This window comes from Brachycentrus maculatus, unplaced genomic scaffold (genome assembly GCF_059751285.1).
Source record: "Brachycentrus maculatus isolate JH-2025_06_01 unplaced genomic scaffold, ASM5975128v1 h1tg000404l, whole genome shotgun sequence".
Classification (NCBI taxonomy): domain Eukaryota; kingdom Metazoa; phylum Arthropoda; class Insecta; order Trichoptera; family Brachycentridae; genus Brachycentrus; species Brachycentrus maculatus.
Genome location: NW_028281153.1, coordinates 417,501 through 435,568, shown reverse-complemented (window position 1 = coordinate 435,568; position 18,068 = coordinate 417,501). Strand labels below are relative to the sequence as shown.

The window sequence follows — 18,068 nt, the reverse complement described above, 5'->3', positions numbered from 1 at the left end:
CTGTCTTAGGCAGCTCTAAACAGCGCCTCAACGGTCCTGATCCCCGTCCAATCTCGTATATTCCGGAGCCAGGAGATCTGTCTTCTGTCCACACCTCTATTTTGTCTTTTATGATAAGGTGCAATAGGTCGTACTTTTCTCTAAGAAACATAACACTGTAAAAGTTATATTATATATTTTTTTTAAATTAGCTATTAATATTTGATTTATATTTAAATACAACATTTTGAGTGTGTCCAAATACTTTCTGGTGTTTCTCATGTGTGTGATTATAATCCAGGATTAGGACCTCACATACTAATAAAACTGATTCTGCTCAATAAAAAGCTTCTTTTCATCTCACTAATAGATGTCTCTAGTGAAATTCTAGTGATTCAAGAACAATCTTTCAAAATTGGTTCATATACATTGAACTTACAAGAATTTGAATAGTGTGGTGTTCAATAATGGGTAGAATTGGTGAATGTTACACGTGTGTAAAGTGATCACTTAAACCAGCCCGTGATGGTCGTCAGCCCCGTAAATGCCCAGACTTCCATATTCTTCTTCATCTTTGATGAGATGTCAAAAAATAATAATTACCTATTAATTTATGATTGATATTTTAACATATATTACACAAGATTTTGATTAGTCTGAATTGCCTCTTCAAACATTGTGAATTTAACATTTAAAAAATGTGTGCTTTCTAATTTCTTTATTTTCCATTTCCGGGTATAGCCAGTATATTATGTACAAATGAATGAACTACGTGAAACATTCGTTATTTGCGTTAAAATAAATATTTCTTAATTCTACTCTGCATACAATTTCCCCTACATTGGCTGAAACCCGTTTGGAATTATTAATTTGGTGCTTGCTGCTCTGAATGCAGTGCATGTGATGTTTGTGTGCCACACTGATCTCAAAAATACGCTAGAATGGAAACACAGTGTCCAGTACAAGGATGTTATGTCCGGTGAATAGCAATTATGCTTTAGGCGTTTTTAAATGGTCCACGGTATAAATTGATTAATTTTTAATATAAGATTTTCTTTTTTTCAGTCACAATGCAATTTACGATAGAGTCATAAAAAGTGATAATCTTTGGATAAGTAGCCAATAAAAGCCATGAGTAAACAAAATCTATTTACGACTCCTCAAAATCCAAAGATTTTGCCTTTTTAAGACCCAATGTTTATGACTTCCACAGTCTCATAATCCTAAGATTGTGACCGTCGCAAACTTTTTATCACAAGATGACCTAACCTAACCTAATTTCATTTCTAGGTTAGGTTTTTATGACTGCATATGGACTCTTTATCATAAAAATGTGACTTGAAGCACTCTTCATCACAAAATCGTGATTTTACAAACTCCTAAAATTGGAACTTCCGTAAATTCTTTATCATATTATTGTGACTTTATTTACACCTTTCGTCATAAAATTGGGACTTTACAGGCTCTGCCTTTTAAAGTTTTTTTTATTTTCATTCAAACCCTTATCCGCACCCCAATGGTGCATAGGGCACTGCATTATATAAACGCAGTGTTTTCTTGATTGTTAACACATGAAGGAAAGGTGATCAGCCCTCCGCTTCCGGTACCAGTCCAAGGTAATATTGAATAAATATAATTGTGAAAAAATCACTTATATTTATTTGACCCCCCTGGGAATTGAACCCGAGTCGAGTCGTTGTAGTTGTTAAAAACTCCTTATCCTAAAATTTAAACTTTCACGAATTCTGTATCATAATACTGTGACTTTATTTACTCTTTTCGTCATAAAATTGTGACTTCATCTTGAAATTGTGATTGTTTGCAAACTCTTTGTCACAGGATTGTGACTTAAATGGACCTTTCATCTTTAAATTGTGATTTGGTAAACTGTTCATCCTATTTTAAAAACTCTTTAGCTAAGACTGTCTGTCAAGGGTTCCCCATCCTGAGGTTGAGTTATTTTAAGGACTCTTCATTACAATCTGATTTTTTAAATATGTTTATTATAATTACTTCATCGTGTTACTTTTCATAGATTCTTAACTAAAATATAGGGACTTTGTACAGACTCATCACCGTAATATTGAGTATTGTTTTTCCATAACCTTCATGATAAGAATGCTGGGAACAAAGTGAATGGTGCACTGAAATCAGTTATAGCAAATAAAAACCTATCAGCGGAAGCTAAACCGGCAGTGCACAACGGAGTCCTGGTTCCAACTCTAATGTATGGAAGTGAAACATGGAGTTGGCAAAAGAAGGATGAAAGTAGACTAAATGCAGTCGAAATGCGATCTCTCAGAAGAATGTGCGACAAAACGATGTATGATAGATGTACGAATAGTGAAATAAGGAAGGAATGCAAAGCTGAGATAAGCATTATCGATAAAATTAAGAAAGGTGTGTTGAGATGGTTTGGACATGTAGAACGAATGAGTGAGGAAAGAACGGTAAAACAAATTTATGAGGCGAATGTTAGTGGGAAAAGAAACAGAGAAAGACCGAGAAAAACATGGCACGATCAGGTATGCCAAATACTTGAAAGTGGTCAGGTTAGGAGTCGTAACAATCGGCGGGTATGTATGAGGAGATGCATGAACGTGGAAGAGGCGAAGAATGTTTGCAAGGACAGAGTGGTGTGGCGCTCTATTCTCTTTGCCTACCCCTGCGGGGAAGCGGCGTGATGGTTAGTTAGTTAGTTTTCATGATAAGATTTTATTCTATAACGGACTCCATAAGATTGGTTACTCTATTATAAAATTATGGCTTTTTATGGACTCTTCATCAAATGGTTGTAACTTTTTACAAACTCCATTGTGAAAATATATTCACCTTAATTATTTTACAACATTTTGAGTGTGTCCAAATACTTGTTCACAAAATCTGGATTATCTCCAATTACAGGAGTTATTTTCATATTATTTTTTGACAACTCATCAAAGATGAAGAAGAATATGGAAGTCTGGGCATTTACGGGGCTTACGAATTTAAGAATTTGAGTAATGTGGTTGTCAATAATGGTCTGGTAAAAGTTATTTTATATATTTTTTTAAAATTAGCTATTAATATATGATTGATATTTAAATACAACATTTTGAGTGTGTCCAAATACTTTCTGTTGTTTCTCATGTATGTGATTATAATCCAGGATTAGGACCTCACATACTAATAAAACTGATTCTGCTCAATAAAAAGCTTCTTTTCATCTCACTAATAGATGTCTCTAGTGAAATTCTAGTGATTCAAGAACAATCTTTCAAAATTGGTTCATATATATAGAACTTCCAAGAATTTGAGTAGTGTGGTTGTCAATAATGGGTAGAATTGGTGAATGTTACACGTGTGTAAAGTGATCACTTAAACCAGCCTATGACGGTCGTAAGCCCCGTAAATGCCCAGACTTCCATATTCTTCTTCATCTTTGATGAGATGTCAAAAAATAATATTAATTATTTTATATGAATATCTAAAGGCCTAGAATTATCTCATCTCGTTCATGTTATAAACGATTAAGATTTCAGCATTTCCGTAATTTTCATGCAGCATTCCCAGTGCGTGAAAATTACGGAAAGTATTTTTTTTACATTCATAATATCAACACATTTGACCTCCAAATAATAATATCATTAATGAATTTTATTTATGTAGACCTTGTGCAATAATTTCTGGCTTTTATTTCCTTTATATGAGTCATAATTAATACATATAACATAATTAGCGATTTGCATTTCAATTTATGCTAAACAGTCAATACAGTACATAATAGTCCTTGCATATGCATTTAAGAATTACTCTCATATAACACAAGAAAGCGTCCCCCAGCAAAGCATGCAATTAACACACTTTACGGAAACGTGCATAGAACTAACTAACTAACTAACTAACCATCACGCCGCTTCCCCGCAGGGGTAGGCAGAGAGAATCGAACGCCACACCACTCTGTCTTTGCAAACATTCTTTGCCTCTTCTACATTCATGCATCTCCTCATACATACCCGACGATTATTACGACTCCTGACCCGGCCGCTTTCAAGTATTTGACATACCTGATTGTGCCAAGTTTTCCTTGGTCGTCCTCTGCCTATTTTTCCAACTACATTCGCCTCATAAATTTGTTTAACCATTCTTTCTTCACTCATACGCTCCACATGTCCAAACCATCTCAACACACCTTTCTTAATTTTATCGATAATACTTATCTCAGCCTTACATTCTTTCTTTGCGTTTCTTTCATTGCATAGAACTACAACATCCAAAACATAAAAACACATCAAACAAAGCCAAAAAGAATATATAAGTCTGTATGTTTACAAGACTTATGACCTGTAATAGGCTGGTTATAAAGTTTTACAAATATTTTTTTTTAAATGTGCCCTCGGCACGGAAAAATGTAATTAGTAATTTTGCAAATGATGAAATATATATAAACTGACATTTGTAGGTGAAATTGCATTTTATAAGGTAAAATAACATCTGTATAGTTTTTTCACATATATTTTATTTAACAGCGATCGGGTTTCTTCGTTACCGACATCATCAGATTGGATATCACCAATCACCGATCAAATCAGATATATGGAAAGAATTGTTTATTTATAACATTTTAAGTGTGTCCAAAAACTTGTTCACAAATCTGGATTATCTCCATTAATCTGTATTGAAATTTCAAAAATAATGTATAACTATATAGTTTTCTATAGGTTTCTAAATTGGTTCATATATACCGAACTTCCAAGAATTTGAGTAGTGTGGTTGTCAATAATGGGTAGAATTGGTGAATGTTACACGTGTGTAAAGTGATCACTTAAACCAGCCTATGACGGTCGTCAGCCCCGTAAATGCCCAGACTTCCATATTCTTCTTCATCTTTGATAAGATGTCAAAAAATAACTATTTAGTTGTTATTTTAAATAACTAACTCTCAACCATCACGCCGCTTCTCCGCAGGGGTAGGCAGAGAGAATCGAACTGAATTGAATTGAATTGAACGCCACACCACTCTGTCTTTGCAAACATTCTTCACTTCTTCCACATTCATGCATCTCCTCATACATACCCGACGATTATTACGACTGCTGGCTTATTTTTTTAGTTGTTATTTTATTGAATGAAATTTAACATTTTTTACAAAATCAAAAATTTTAGTAGACGCCATTCTGTCTTGAAAAGTGAAGGCGTTCATCCAACAATTCCGATCGATGAGAACCGCTGTTGAGCGGCGGATGGGCGGATATGATTTTTAAATTTTACGTGGAATTTTATGCTATTTTTTAAAACAGAACTCAAATGAGTTAAGTGCCATTACGAGGCGTTTTGTCTGAGTGCGCGATGATTTGAAGGAGCCGTAATCGACAATTGGCCATCTGCAAAAGTATTTACGAAATAATGGAATCAACGATCGTATCATCTATCTATTTTTTTTTTGGATTTCTGTGCCTATTATTCTTGCCATGAAGCTGTTATAATTACTATGAATTTTAATTTCAACATTTGAAATAAATTAAAATGTGTGGCAAAACGATGTTTGATAGATGTTCGAATGATGAAATAAGGAAAGAATGTAAGGCTGAGATAAGCATTATCGATAAAATTAAGAAAGGTGTGTTGAGATGGTTTGGACATGTGGAGCGTATGAGTGAAGAAAGAACGGTTAAACAAATTTATGGGGCGAATGTAGTTGGAAAAAGAAGCAGAGGACGACCGAGGAAAACTTGGCACAATCAGGTATGTCAAACACTTGAAAGCGGCCGGGTCAGGAGTCGTAATAATCGTCGGGTATGTATGAGGAGATGCATGAATGTAGAAGAGGCAAAGAATGTTTGCAAAGACAGAGTGGTGTGGCGTTCGATTATCTCTGCCTACCCCTGCGGGGAAGCGGCGTGATGGTTAGTTAGTTAGTTAGAAATAAATTAAAATGAGATAACTAGCTAGATTTTATTAATATAATTTATATTTGAAGCACTAACTTTATGATTTTCCATTTTATAATTAAAATGTAACTTTGTTTTAAAATCAATATAAATATTTTATTATAACTTAATTATAATGTCTACCGGTTTCGAAGCTAACCGCTTCTTTATCAAGACTGATTAACAACATTTTGAGTGTGTCCAAATACTTGTTCACAAAATCTGGATTATCTCCAATTACAAGAGTTACTTTCATATTATTTTTTGACATCTCATCAAAGATGAAGAAGAATATGGAAGTCTGGGCACTTACGGGGCTGACGACCGTCATAGGCTGGTTTAAGTGATCACTTAAGTGATACACACGTGTGACATTCACCAATTCTACCCATTATTGACAACCACACTACTCAAATACTAATATAAGAGTTTCTGCTTAATAAAAAGCTTCTTTACATCTCACCAATAGATGTCTCTAGTGAAGTTCTAGTGATTCAAGAACAAGGTTTCTAAATTGGTTCATAAATATTGAACTTCCTAGAATTTGAGTCGTGTGGTTGTCAATAATGGGTAGAATTGGTGAATGTTACACGTTTGTAAAGTGATCACTTAAACCAGCCTATGACGGTCTTCGGCCCCGTAAATACCCAGACTTCCATATTATTCTTCATCTTTGATGAGATGTCAAAAAATAATATGAAAATGTAACTTAATCAATATAAATATTTTATTATAAATTAATTATAATGTCTACCGGTTTCGAAGCTACAGCTTCTTTATCAAAACTGATTAATACTAGTATTAATAATAGTATTAATCAGTCTTGATAAAGAAGCGGTTAGCTTCGAAACCGGTAGACATTATAATTAAGTTGAAATAAAATATTTATAGTGATTTTAAAATAAAGTCACATTTTAATTATAGATTTTATTTCATTATTTTATTTATTATTTTAATCATATTCAGACTAAACCTTTGCAAAAGTCCGCCGTATTGATTTTTTTTAATATACCATTTTTATGTTTTTTGTGTCACGTTTACCACTTTAATGATTCCCGTTTTAAAATGACCCTTTTTATAGTCTGTTTTAAATTTCCCATTTTTTTATTTTCTCCCCTTTAAATTTATATTTTTACGTTAGCCATTTTAAGATTCCCGTTTTAAAATATTTTTTTTTTATTTCTGCCTTTTACGTTTCTATTTTTAAGTTGAAAATTTAAAGATATTCATTTCAAAATGTCCTGTTTTTAGTTACCGGTTTCAGAATAATCATTCCATCATCAGGTCATTAAAATAGCATTATTACGGTTTGACATTTGTACAACAAAAAAATAAGACAAAAATAAATATTATTTTGTACGAATGTAAACCGTAATAATTTTATTTTAATGACCTGACGATGGAATTGTTATTCCGAAACCGGTAGTCACGAATTCGTATTTATTAAAGTGGTATTACACAAAGTGAACGATGAATGATAAGGAGAGTGTTAAAAAAGTGGATTTATTTACGAAAACGGCGCTATATAAATTGGCCATTATTATTATCATCACGACACGATATTCTTTCGAGTTATCAGATATTGAAGCTTAAACCGCAAATTACATCTCAAAAGTATCTTCTTTCATCTTGCATTTTACCTCTTCTTACATTCTTCCTCCCATACCGCTTCCCACGGTCATCTTCCACGCCTGTAGTATGGGATTTCACAATGCCGTGCACTTTATCGTCGGCCGGCGGTACACGAACCCGGCCCTCTACCTGTCTTGTTGTTTATTCGACTTCCCGATCGGGATGAATAGTCCCGGCGTATATCATTACGTATATGGAACATCCGAAACCGGTCACCGCCCGCGACCGTACGGAAACCTAACCTGTTTCCGACGATCGGCGGACTGCGGTTCTCAATACTGGGTTCGCGTTCCACCTTGTTTGCATAGCAATAGAAATAAATACTCTAGAATATTTGTAACTTTTGATTCTATTATATAAAGTCACGAAAAAACATTATATTTATATTAATTTGTTTGATAAATATCTCTTCTTTTAACATATCGCTCACTCCTTACAACAACGTCATATGTAATTTTTCAGTTGTGTATGTTTTCGGAATGCCCAAAAAATGTACTATATTCCAGCAAAAGCGGCATATTTTAAACTTAATATTTACCCGCTATAGGGCAGAAAGTGTTGTTTTTGCATTTGAAGAAAAGGTATTGTTGATTTTTTTTTAATATACTAAATATTTTCCAAATGGAGAAAAACATTCAAGTTTTACCTAAAAAGATCTGTTGCACAGTAAAAAGTTCAATAAGTGGCTTGATATTTATTTTCCAATACATTTCATTATATTTTTGAACTTTAAAAACGATCTCCTGAAAAATCAAGTTTTTTTATATACTTGTGACGTTGTTGAAAGGAGTGAGCGATTTGTGGACAGCGCCCCACAGTTTCCGAATCACACGGTCTGCAAGGTGTATAGCGTCGCAGTGGACAGTCGGACTGCACAGCACAGGCCGGTATCGTACACTGTATGTACACTGACTGACCGGGGAGTCTGGAGTATGGGGAGTCCAACTACTTCCAAGATCTTCCCGGTTCAAGACGGGGAACATTCCATATCCGTACCAGAAACGCAAGAATCGATTTTTTTTTCTTCTACTACTCCGTCTGTTTAGCGGGTAAATTTGACAAAATATAGCTAATATAATATAATTACTACTCTGACTACCATACTATGACGCGGTTTCACTGCAGAGGTGGGCAGAGAGGATAGAACGTCGGACTCGTCCGACTTTCAGCCTTTACAGACTTGACCAATGACAGACTTGATTCTCTCCTTTTCCTTCCTGCATATTCAATTTTATACCATACCCTTACCCTTTTACTCCCACCCTCACACACACACACACACATACACATACGCACCCTTACACACACCTACCCTCTCTTCTCTTTTCTCTCTACAACAGTATTAATAACATACGTAAATTATTTAATTGGCTTTTATCATTGTCAATACTATTTTATGTACAAAGAAACAAAAAATAAGTAAATGAATTTTATACAATTCACGCATCTCCTCATACATACCCGCCGATTATTCTGACTCCTGACCTGACCACTTTCAAGTATTTAAAATACTTTATCTTGACGAATTTTCCTCGGCTTTCCTCTGCTTCTATTGCCGACCACATTCGCCTCATATTTTTTTACTGTTCTTTTTTTACTCATTCGATTCATATGCCCAAACCATCTCAACACACCTTAATTTTTTTTGATAATACTCATCTCAGCCTTGCATTATTTCCTTATATTACGATTCGCACATCTACCATACATCGTTTTGCCGCACTGAGAGATCGCATTTCGACTGCATTCAGTCTACTTTCATCCTTCTTATGCAGACTCCATGCTTCCATATATTGCGGTTGGCACCGTGACTCCATTTCGCACTACCAGTTTAGCTTTCGCTGAAAGGTCAAAGTTAAACTTGTCGTATATATTATATTATAATTTCAACCTTATCTTCTATAGCTACCGTTATCTTCCTGTTTGTGTGCAGACAGGTGTAGCCCGTAGTCGAATGCGGTTCAAGAGGACGATGAACTAGCTATATTTTACAACATTTTGCATATCTTACATATTCTTCTTCATCTATGTTGGGATTTCAAAATATAATATGAAAAATAACTCATATAATTGGAGAAAACCCAAATTTATGAACAAGTATTTGGACGCACTCAAAATGTGTCAAATTATAAGCTAAAATAATAAAATGAAAATGATATTTTCTGGCGTTTCTCATGTATGTGATTGTAATCCAGGATTCAGACCTCACATACAAATAAATGAGTTTCTGCTCAATAAAAAAAAACTTCTGTCATCTCGCCAATAGAATTCCACTAGAGACATCTATGGCGAAATAGAAGAAGCTTTTTATCCAGCGGAAATTCTTTCATTTGTGTGTGACGTCCGAATCTTGGATTATAATCACGTACGCTCAGAAATGCTTGAATTTTTTTTTTATTTTAGCTTATAATTTGACCATTTAATTTATTAACAAAATTGTTAGTGTGTCCATATACTTGTTTACAATGTTATATGTTAATATTATTTAAAAAAAAGTTAATAACAAAAATACTTCATTTTCATACTATTTCTGTGAGGCTAAGCGGCTCATTGTTAGAAATACGTATCAAATTGTGGTAGAGTGGGTTCGAACCAAGAAATTCTGACATAAGAGTCCGCGACACTAACCACAGGACTACAACTCGATAATACCACAATACCACCATGAGATACCGATAAACCGACACCTGCATCTGTCCGCATTATTTTCATGACAATTTTCAATTTGGTATTGAAATAATGACCTTTTTATGGTTGACGTGACCTCGACGAATTGCAACTAGACGTGGGAATCGAATAACGACTTCTTTAAAATAAGTCATTACATAATAATTTTTTTTCATGATGTGTTATTTTTAGCAAATAAATGAATATGAAAAATCACAAGACTATCAGTATGATTCTCACTGAAATCTGTAGATAAATAAAGGAGATATGAAGGTTTAAACTTTAGATATTTGAATAAAACGAAAAACGGACACAGCTATACGTCATCAAATTTAACGTCATCGGATGTGTTATGGGGCGTATCCCTTTAGTAGTGTGGGTTCGTTTCTGTGACGTCATTCGTTGCCAACTTACGAAAACAACGTATTTACGAAAGCGATTTTTGCAAAAGAAAACGATAAATTAAATATTGATTTCATCGGCTGTTATAAACCCAAAACGAGTCTAATACAATCCTTTATAGATATGTGAATAAAATGAAAAACGGACACCGCTATACGTCATCAAATTTTACGTCATTAAGTGTGTTGGGGCGTATCATTTTATGTATCTGCTTTAAAGAGCTGTATTTGAAATATGAATATATACTGTGGTCATGGATTCCTTTGACTTGCGGGTAATAATTCAATAGATTTAAAAATACAGACAATTGTGGCACCATTAGTTGAGAAATTTGAGAAGTATATATGTGTAGCTTACTTCAACATAGGTGAGATTCATTCCAAATAAGCTCTATATATATAATAATAATAATAAAACTCTTATCCGCACTCCAATGGTGCATAGGGCACTGCGTCATATAAACGCAGTGTTATCTGCTATCGTTTACACATGAAGGAAAGGTGATCAGCCCCCCGCTTCAGGTACCAGTCCAGGGTAATACTGAATAAATATTACAGTGAAAAAATCACTCATATTTATTTTATCCCCCCTGGGAATCGAACCCGGATCCTCCAGAACGGTAGCCGAGCGTGCTGACCATTACACTACGGAGGCGGACAAGTATTTAGTAGAATAAAACTTTTTTTTTGCCAGAAGTGACAAAAACCCACTTAATGATCTATTAAACCTTGTAAATAATAAGCTAGGTAAATAATTAATGCATTTCCCACCTAAAATAAAAACTGCCAAGTGGATAAAACCAGATTTGTGAACAAAGATTTGGACACTAGAAATATTGTCATTTTTTTAACGTCCAACGGATGATTTGTGAACAAAAATTAAGACATCTTTATAAAATTAATATACTTTGTTTTCACCACTTTTTTATTCATATAATTCAACCTACCGGTTTCAACAATATATTGTCATCATCAGGGTGTATTATAAATAATATAAAAAATAACAATTAAAATATTAGAATACTTTCACAACAAAAAAAAACTTCCACAGACTCCATAATAAACTAACATTTAGAATTTTTATGGAGTGTGTGGAAGTTTTTTATTTGTGAAAGTATTCTAATATTTTAATTGTTTTTTTATTATTTAAAATAAACCCTGATGATGACAATGTACTGTTGAAACCGGTAGGTTGAATTATATGAATAAAAAAGTGGTGAAAACAAAGTCTATTAATTTAACAAATATTTTAAATTGTACCACACAGTATCTGCGGAAAACATTCAAGAAAAAATTAAGACTTTGGCTTTAGAATACACGATACACGAATTCGGGCTTAGCGCACACGCACTGACTAACACCCTAACAAATGCACCGCCAGCCCTCTTGCAGTCTCACCCCACGCCAGGTCCAGGGGTGCCGTATCGTGGGAGATTTGTATCCCGGGATACGCGCGCTTCCGCTCCAAGGTTAGCGTCACCCCTCTGTAACTGCGAGGGGGGTGACACCCTAACGTATCTGGCGTCTCGCTTCATCGTACTGCTCTTTCAGTCATTTTTAAATAGCTGTATAAAAATCGCATCCCCAAAATGTTCATCACTGAAGCGACATTTTTTTAACTAACTAATCAACCGTTATGCTTCTATCTCGCAGAGGTAGGCAGAGAGAAAAGAACACCACATCAATCCGAACAATGAATATTTTTTTTACAATCGCCGACTGTTTCACGTTCATGAATTTCTTCATACACACCAGTGACTCCTGGCCTGACCACCTTCGAGTCATTGAAATACTCGATCATACCAAGTTTCCTTAGGCCTTCTTGAGCTTCTATTACCAACTACAACAGAATTTTTGTCAATTCTCTTCATAAATTAATCAGACTTTGGTTTATTCATGCACGGTTTAAATTACCTGGAGGTTTACAGTATTTGTGCTTATCAGTATATATATGTATATATATATTTATATATATTTATATATATGTATATATATGTATACATATATATATATAAATATATATATAAATATACATATATATATATATATATATATATATATATATATATATATATATATATATATATATATATATATATATATATATATATATATATATATATATATATATATATATATATATATATATATATATATATATATATATATATATATATATATATATATATATATATATATATATATATATATATATATTTATATATTTATATATATATATATATATATATATATATATATATATATATATATATATATATATATATATATATATATATATATATATATATATATATATACATATATACATCATTATATTGTAGCTATATTTATCTTGAATGCATTTCCATGTGTGTTCGTCGATCTAATTTGCATGCGAGTTGTCTTCAATGAGAACTGTACAAGGTAAACGGTCTATTCGAGTCACGTTTGCATTTCTACATCGCGCATACAACTCTTACAACCTTATCTGAATGAAGTTCGCTGCAAGCATTCGTTGCCCTTTTTACTTTTGCGACTTGTGCAACGATTAGCGCATATATAATCTCTATAACAAGCCTACCTGGATCGCTATGGACACTTTCTACAGCGCCAGAGAAATGTTTTACCTTTTGTATATTAAAAGCATTGTTAACTTTGTGATATGGTAATATAACACTTTCCTTATCATTCATCGTCCACTTTGTGTAATAGCAAAGTGAACAAATGTGGTATTACACAACGTGAACGATGAATGATTCTATGGAGTGTTGAATATTTAATCTTTTTTGACATCGTAATTAGTAATTATATTTATGTTTCTTATTTTATTTAGGAATAATGGAATTATGTTAATTGTGAAAAAAAAATTACATTTCAGTTATGGCAAGGCTTTTTTAAGGCCTAGCATTCGTTAAGTCGTTAAAAAAATCAAAGAATATGTGTGAAATATTATTTGTTTTAGAATATATATAGAAAACCATATATATATTTTTTTACTGCTTACCTGTCAATAACTCTTTTTCTTTTCAAAATCATACAATTATGTCGAAGAAAAACTTGTTTTTTCAATGCAAAAACAAATTTTATTAAATTTAGAGAAAATTGAATTGCGGGGTATCGATTATCTCGCCTAAAGATGTAAGAATTTTAAGAAACAAATATTTACATTCTCCTTTAAATACTTGTATATATTACAATGATTAAAGAAAACACATGTTTTTTACCACTTGAGTTTTATTATAGACTACATGTTTCAGAAGTTAAACTTCCATCATTCAGGTCTGTATAGTAACTAAAATATAAAATATAAAATTGTTCTATAAATAAGGAGAGGGGAAAGTAAGGGGAAGGGGTTAGTCAAGGGGCGGAGTTTGAAAACAAAGGAAAAATGGAAAGCAAAGGTGAAGAATTTTGAAACAATATATTATTTAATAAATTATTATTAGAATTCAGGTTTTTTTGGATTTCTAAATTTTCAAGATAATTCATAATTTGGCCTTTATATGGAACAAGGTGTAATAATTTTAATTCATGAGAGCGAAATGAGTGATTAGTATATATATTATATATATTATTATATATTAATCGGAAAACCAAAAAAACATGGTTCGACGACATAGTCGCTGTGGGGGGTAAAAATTGACTGCAAGCAGCAACCGACCAAAGGACATGGAAGGATATTGAAGAGGCCTATATCCAGCAGTGGAGGACAGAAGGCTGAAGAAGAAGAAGACGATATATTAATCGACGACTTAACGAATGCTGGGCCCTAAGGAGTTGTTTGTTACGGCTATTATCCTTGGCTGTACCCGACCGAGTTTCTCCAGGGTATGCTTGGCTACAATAGTTTAGAGACTAGAAGGAATGTGTATTTGATTACGCATTTTTATCGATTGTTGCGCGGTATAATCGATAATCCTGAAATTATCCGGAACATTGGTCTGTATGTTCCCGATAGTTACCTAAGACAGCGTCGGCATAGATTGTTTCACATTCCTATACACAGGACCAACCTGCCGATAGTTATGCCTGTAGGAAGAGCTACCGCTATGTTGAACAATATCTCATTGGATATTGATCTGTTCCATGTGCCGGAATGAGTTTTCCAAAGCGGGATTCTTCTACACCTTTAGCAATAGTTCTTGCATATATTTTGTTTTAATGTATTTTTGATGTCCGCATCCGTTGTGTAATGGTCAGCACGCTCGGCTACCGTTCTGGAGGTCCCGGGTTCGATTCCCAGGGGGGGGGGTCAAATAAATATAAGTGTTTTTTTCACTAATATTTATTCAATATTACCCTGGACTGGTACCTGAAGCGGAGGCCTGATCACCTTTCCTTCGTGTGTAAACGATCGAGATAACAATATGAAGCAGTGCCCTATGCACCATTGGGGTGCGGATAAGGGTTTTATTATTATTATTATTTTTAATGTATACGATTTAAATTTTTTATAGTTTGTAATGTATATATTAATTGAAACAAATAAATTGAATTGAATTGAATTGAATTTAACTGTTTATCCCGTGTCTCGCCGTGTTAGATCGTATAGCGCCAACCGCCGCTGCCGTGTGTTCCTCAGGCACGGAAGAGATAGATAACCGGTCGGAGGTAACGCGTAACACAATGTGAGCGCGCTCTAGTACTATTTTATTATTGTATCCGAACGCTCAGTGTGCAGCGGACCTTACCGCGCGCGGGACGCGTTCCTTATGTCAGAGTGACGTCGAAAAGCGCGCCAAACCTCACCTGACAGCCGCGACGTCTCCCGCCCGGCCCTGCCATTGGAGCAGCAGCTGTCAAAGATCGAACGACATTTCGAAAATTTGAATTCGAATCGCGTTCAGGAATATTTCGAAGACATTTGATAGGTTGGACGATTCGGTCGGTCGTTGCAGTGTTTGGATGACCTTATGTGTGTTTATTACTATGATAATCGTTATTATCGCTAGTAAAATACTGTATTTTTTATAGTTTTGACGACTCGCGGCTGTGTTTTTGTTACTTGTGTTGTATAATATAAGGCAGATGTCAAAAATCGAACGAAATTTTAAATATTTTAATTCAATCTAGAACTTTTTAAACACACTTGATAGGGTTGACGATTCCGTCAGTCGTTGCAGTGTTTGGATGACCTTATGTGTGTTTACGATGTAATAATTACTATCGCTTGTAAAAAACTGTGTTTCTTATGGTTTTAATGACTCACGGCTGTGTTTTTGTTACCGAAGTTGTGTAATATAAAGTCAGTTGTTGTAACGTTGTTCGTTTGGAGCTGTTTTCAAGGATGTAACGTTTCCTGATGACGAGAAAGTGATGTAAGTTCCTTGTTGTGGTTTTAAGGACGCTGTTTAATAAATATGTAATTAAACATTTCAACCGACGTGTTTATATTCCAAATAAGCCGAGACTCAAGGCCTCGTTTAGAACGATTATACTTGCTATGTTTGGTATTGCTCCTAATTTTCATAATTGTATAATATCGATTATATATGAACAATAAAACGCAGTATTTATTGATTTGGTATCAAGTTTGTGGAGTAACATGATGATTTAAATATAAAAATTAAATATTTACACATGACCACTCTTGGGTTTATTAATGTAAACACGGCTAGTTTCGAGAACTACAAGTGTTTTTATTTTTGTTATTTAAACATTAGGTTGGTTGTATTTTATAGTAGTATAAGTCGCTCACTCCTTTCAAGAACGTCATAAATCAAAAAACTTGATTTTTCAGGAGAACGTTTTTAAAGTTTAAAAATATAATACAATGTATTAAAAATAAATATCAAGCCACTTATTAAACTTTTAACAGTGCAACAGATCTTTTAAGGTAAAACCTGAAGGTTTTTTCTCCCTTTGAAAAATATTTAGTTTATTAAAAAAAATAACTTAACAATGCATTTTCTTAAAAATGCAAAAACAACACTTTCTGCCCTGTAGCGGGTAAATATTAAGTTAAAAATATGCCTCTTTTGCTGGAATATAGTAGATTTTCTGGGCATTCCGAAAACATGCACAGCTGAAAATGGTCGATTTTTGATTTATGACGTTCTTGAAAGGAGTGAGCGAAGTGTTTACATCCGCCTCTGTGGTGTAATGGTCAGCGTGTTTATCTACCGTGCTGGAGGTCCCGGGTTCGATTCCCAGGGGGGGGTGAAAATAAATATTTGTGATTTTACACTGTAATATTTATTTAATATTACCCTGGACCGATTCATGAAGCGCAAGAGTGATCACCTTGCCTTCATGTAAGTAATGATCAATATAACACTGTGTCAATTCGATGCAGTGCCCTATGCACCATTGGGTGCGGATAAGGGTTATAAGTAATAAGTGTTTACATAATATACCTGTTATATTTTCCTTATTTTTAGTTTTTTTTAAAGGAATAAATCAACGTTTATTATGTAATTTGCTGGGTTCAAAAAATAGTTACTAGTTTTATTATGCATAACGTCAGTCTTTAAAATATAAGTCAGGTCTTATAAAATATTGAAATATATGCGTTGAGGCGTTAACAAATGTATTTATAAATTTAAAAAGGTATCATTTAAAAATATCACTTAGAAATGTGTAAATAAAATCATCGATATTTTTCGAATAAATACAAAGGATATTTTTGCACTGTTAACACTATACAATTTTAATATAAAAATAAAAACCCTGGTATAAGACCATTTTTATTTAAGCAATATGAATATGACCAGTTTCGAGAACTGTAGATGTACTCATCAACAGGTGAAAATACAAACTAAGAACATCTGCAGTTCTCGAAAATGGTCGTGTTTACATTAATAAACTCAAAAATGGTCTTGTGCAAGTCTTTTATTTTTAAATTTAAATCGTCATGGTATACTACTAACTTTATGTCAGATTGATAAATAACACCATTCAATTGATTATGAACTTGGGAAAAAGTTAGTAAATAAATCGATATTTGTTTTATACTCACATTTTTTGGCTTGTACCTACCGTGTTTATTTTTGTATAAAACATCCTGTATATTTAATAATTTCTTGTATGTGAACGTTTTATGGTTAATTTATTCGTCTGACGATGATAAAAAATATATATGTAATTATATAACTTTCTAAAATATGTTCTAAAAATAACCATCGATTCATGAAATTATCAATCCATTCGTCGTAGTCGGATTCAAATTCAATATCTCTTTGTCAACAGTCATTCTTGTCGACATTCGATAGTTTCGACCATGAAAGTTATAAGAAGAAACTGCACGTTTAGTGAGAACTATCGTAAATTACAGTAAAACCTCGATATAACGGATTAATAGGGAGGAGGGGGGGGGGGTTAAAGCCGAAAGTCCGTTAAATAATAGGTTTCAAATAAATAAAATAAAAACTTTGTTTGTTTGAAAATACACCGTATTAAGATAAAAATAAACAACAGAAAACATAAAGAAAATTCTATTTATTGTCTTCGGACACTCGTCGCAAATTGTCTTTACTGTTTA

The 18,068-nt window shown here is 33.4% G+C and overlaps 1 protein-coding gene across 1 annotated transcript in view; it reads left to right on the top strand.

Moving 5' to 3' along the window:
• LOC148302872 (uncharacterized) overlaps positions 1 to 18,068 on the top strand; it is a gene marked incomplete at its 5' end in the record, with an annotated part of 143,085 nt that overhangs the window by 33,112 nt on the left and 91,905 nt on the right. The gene's annotated exons all lie outside the window — the stretch shown is intronic.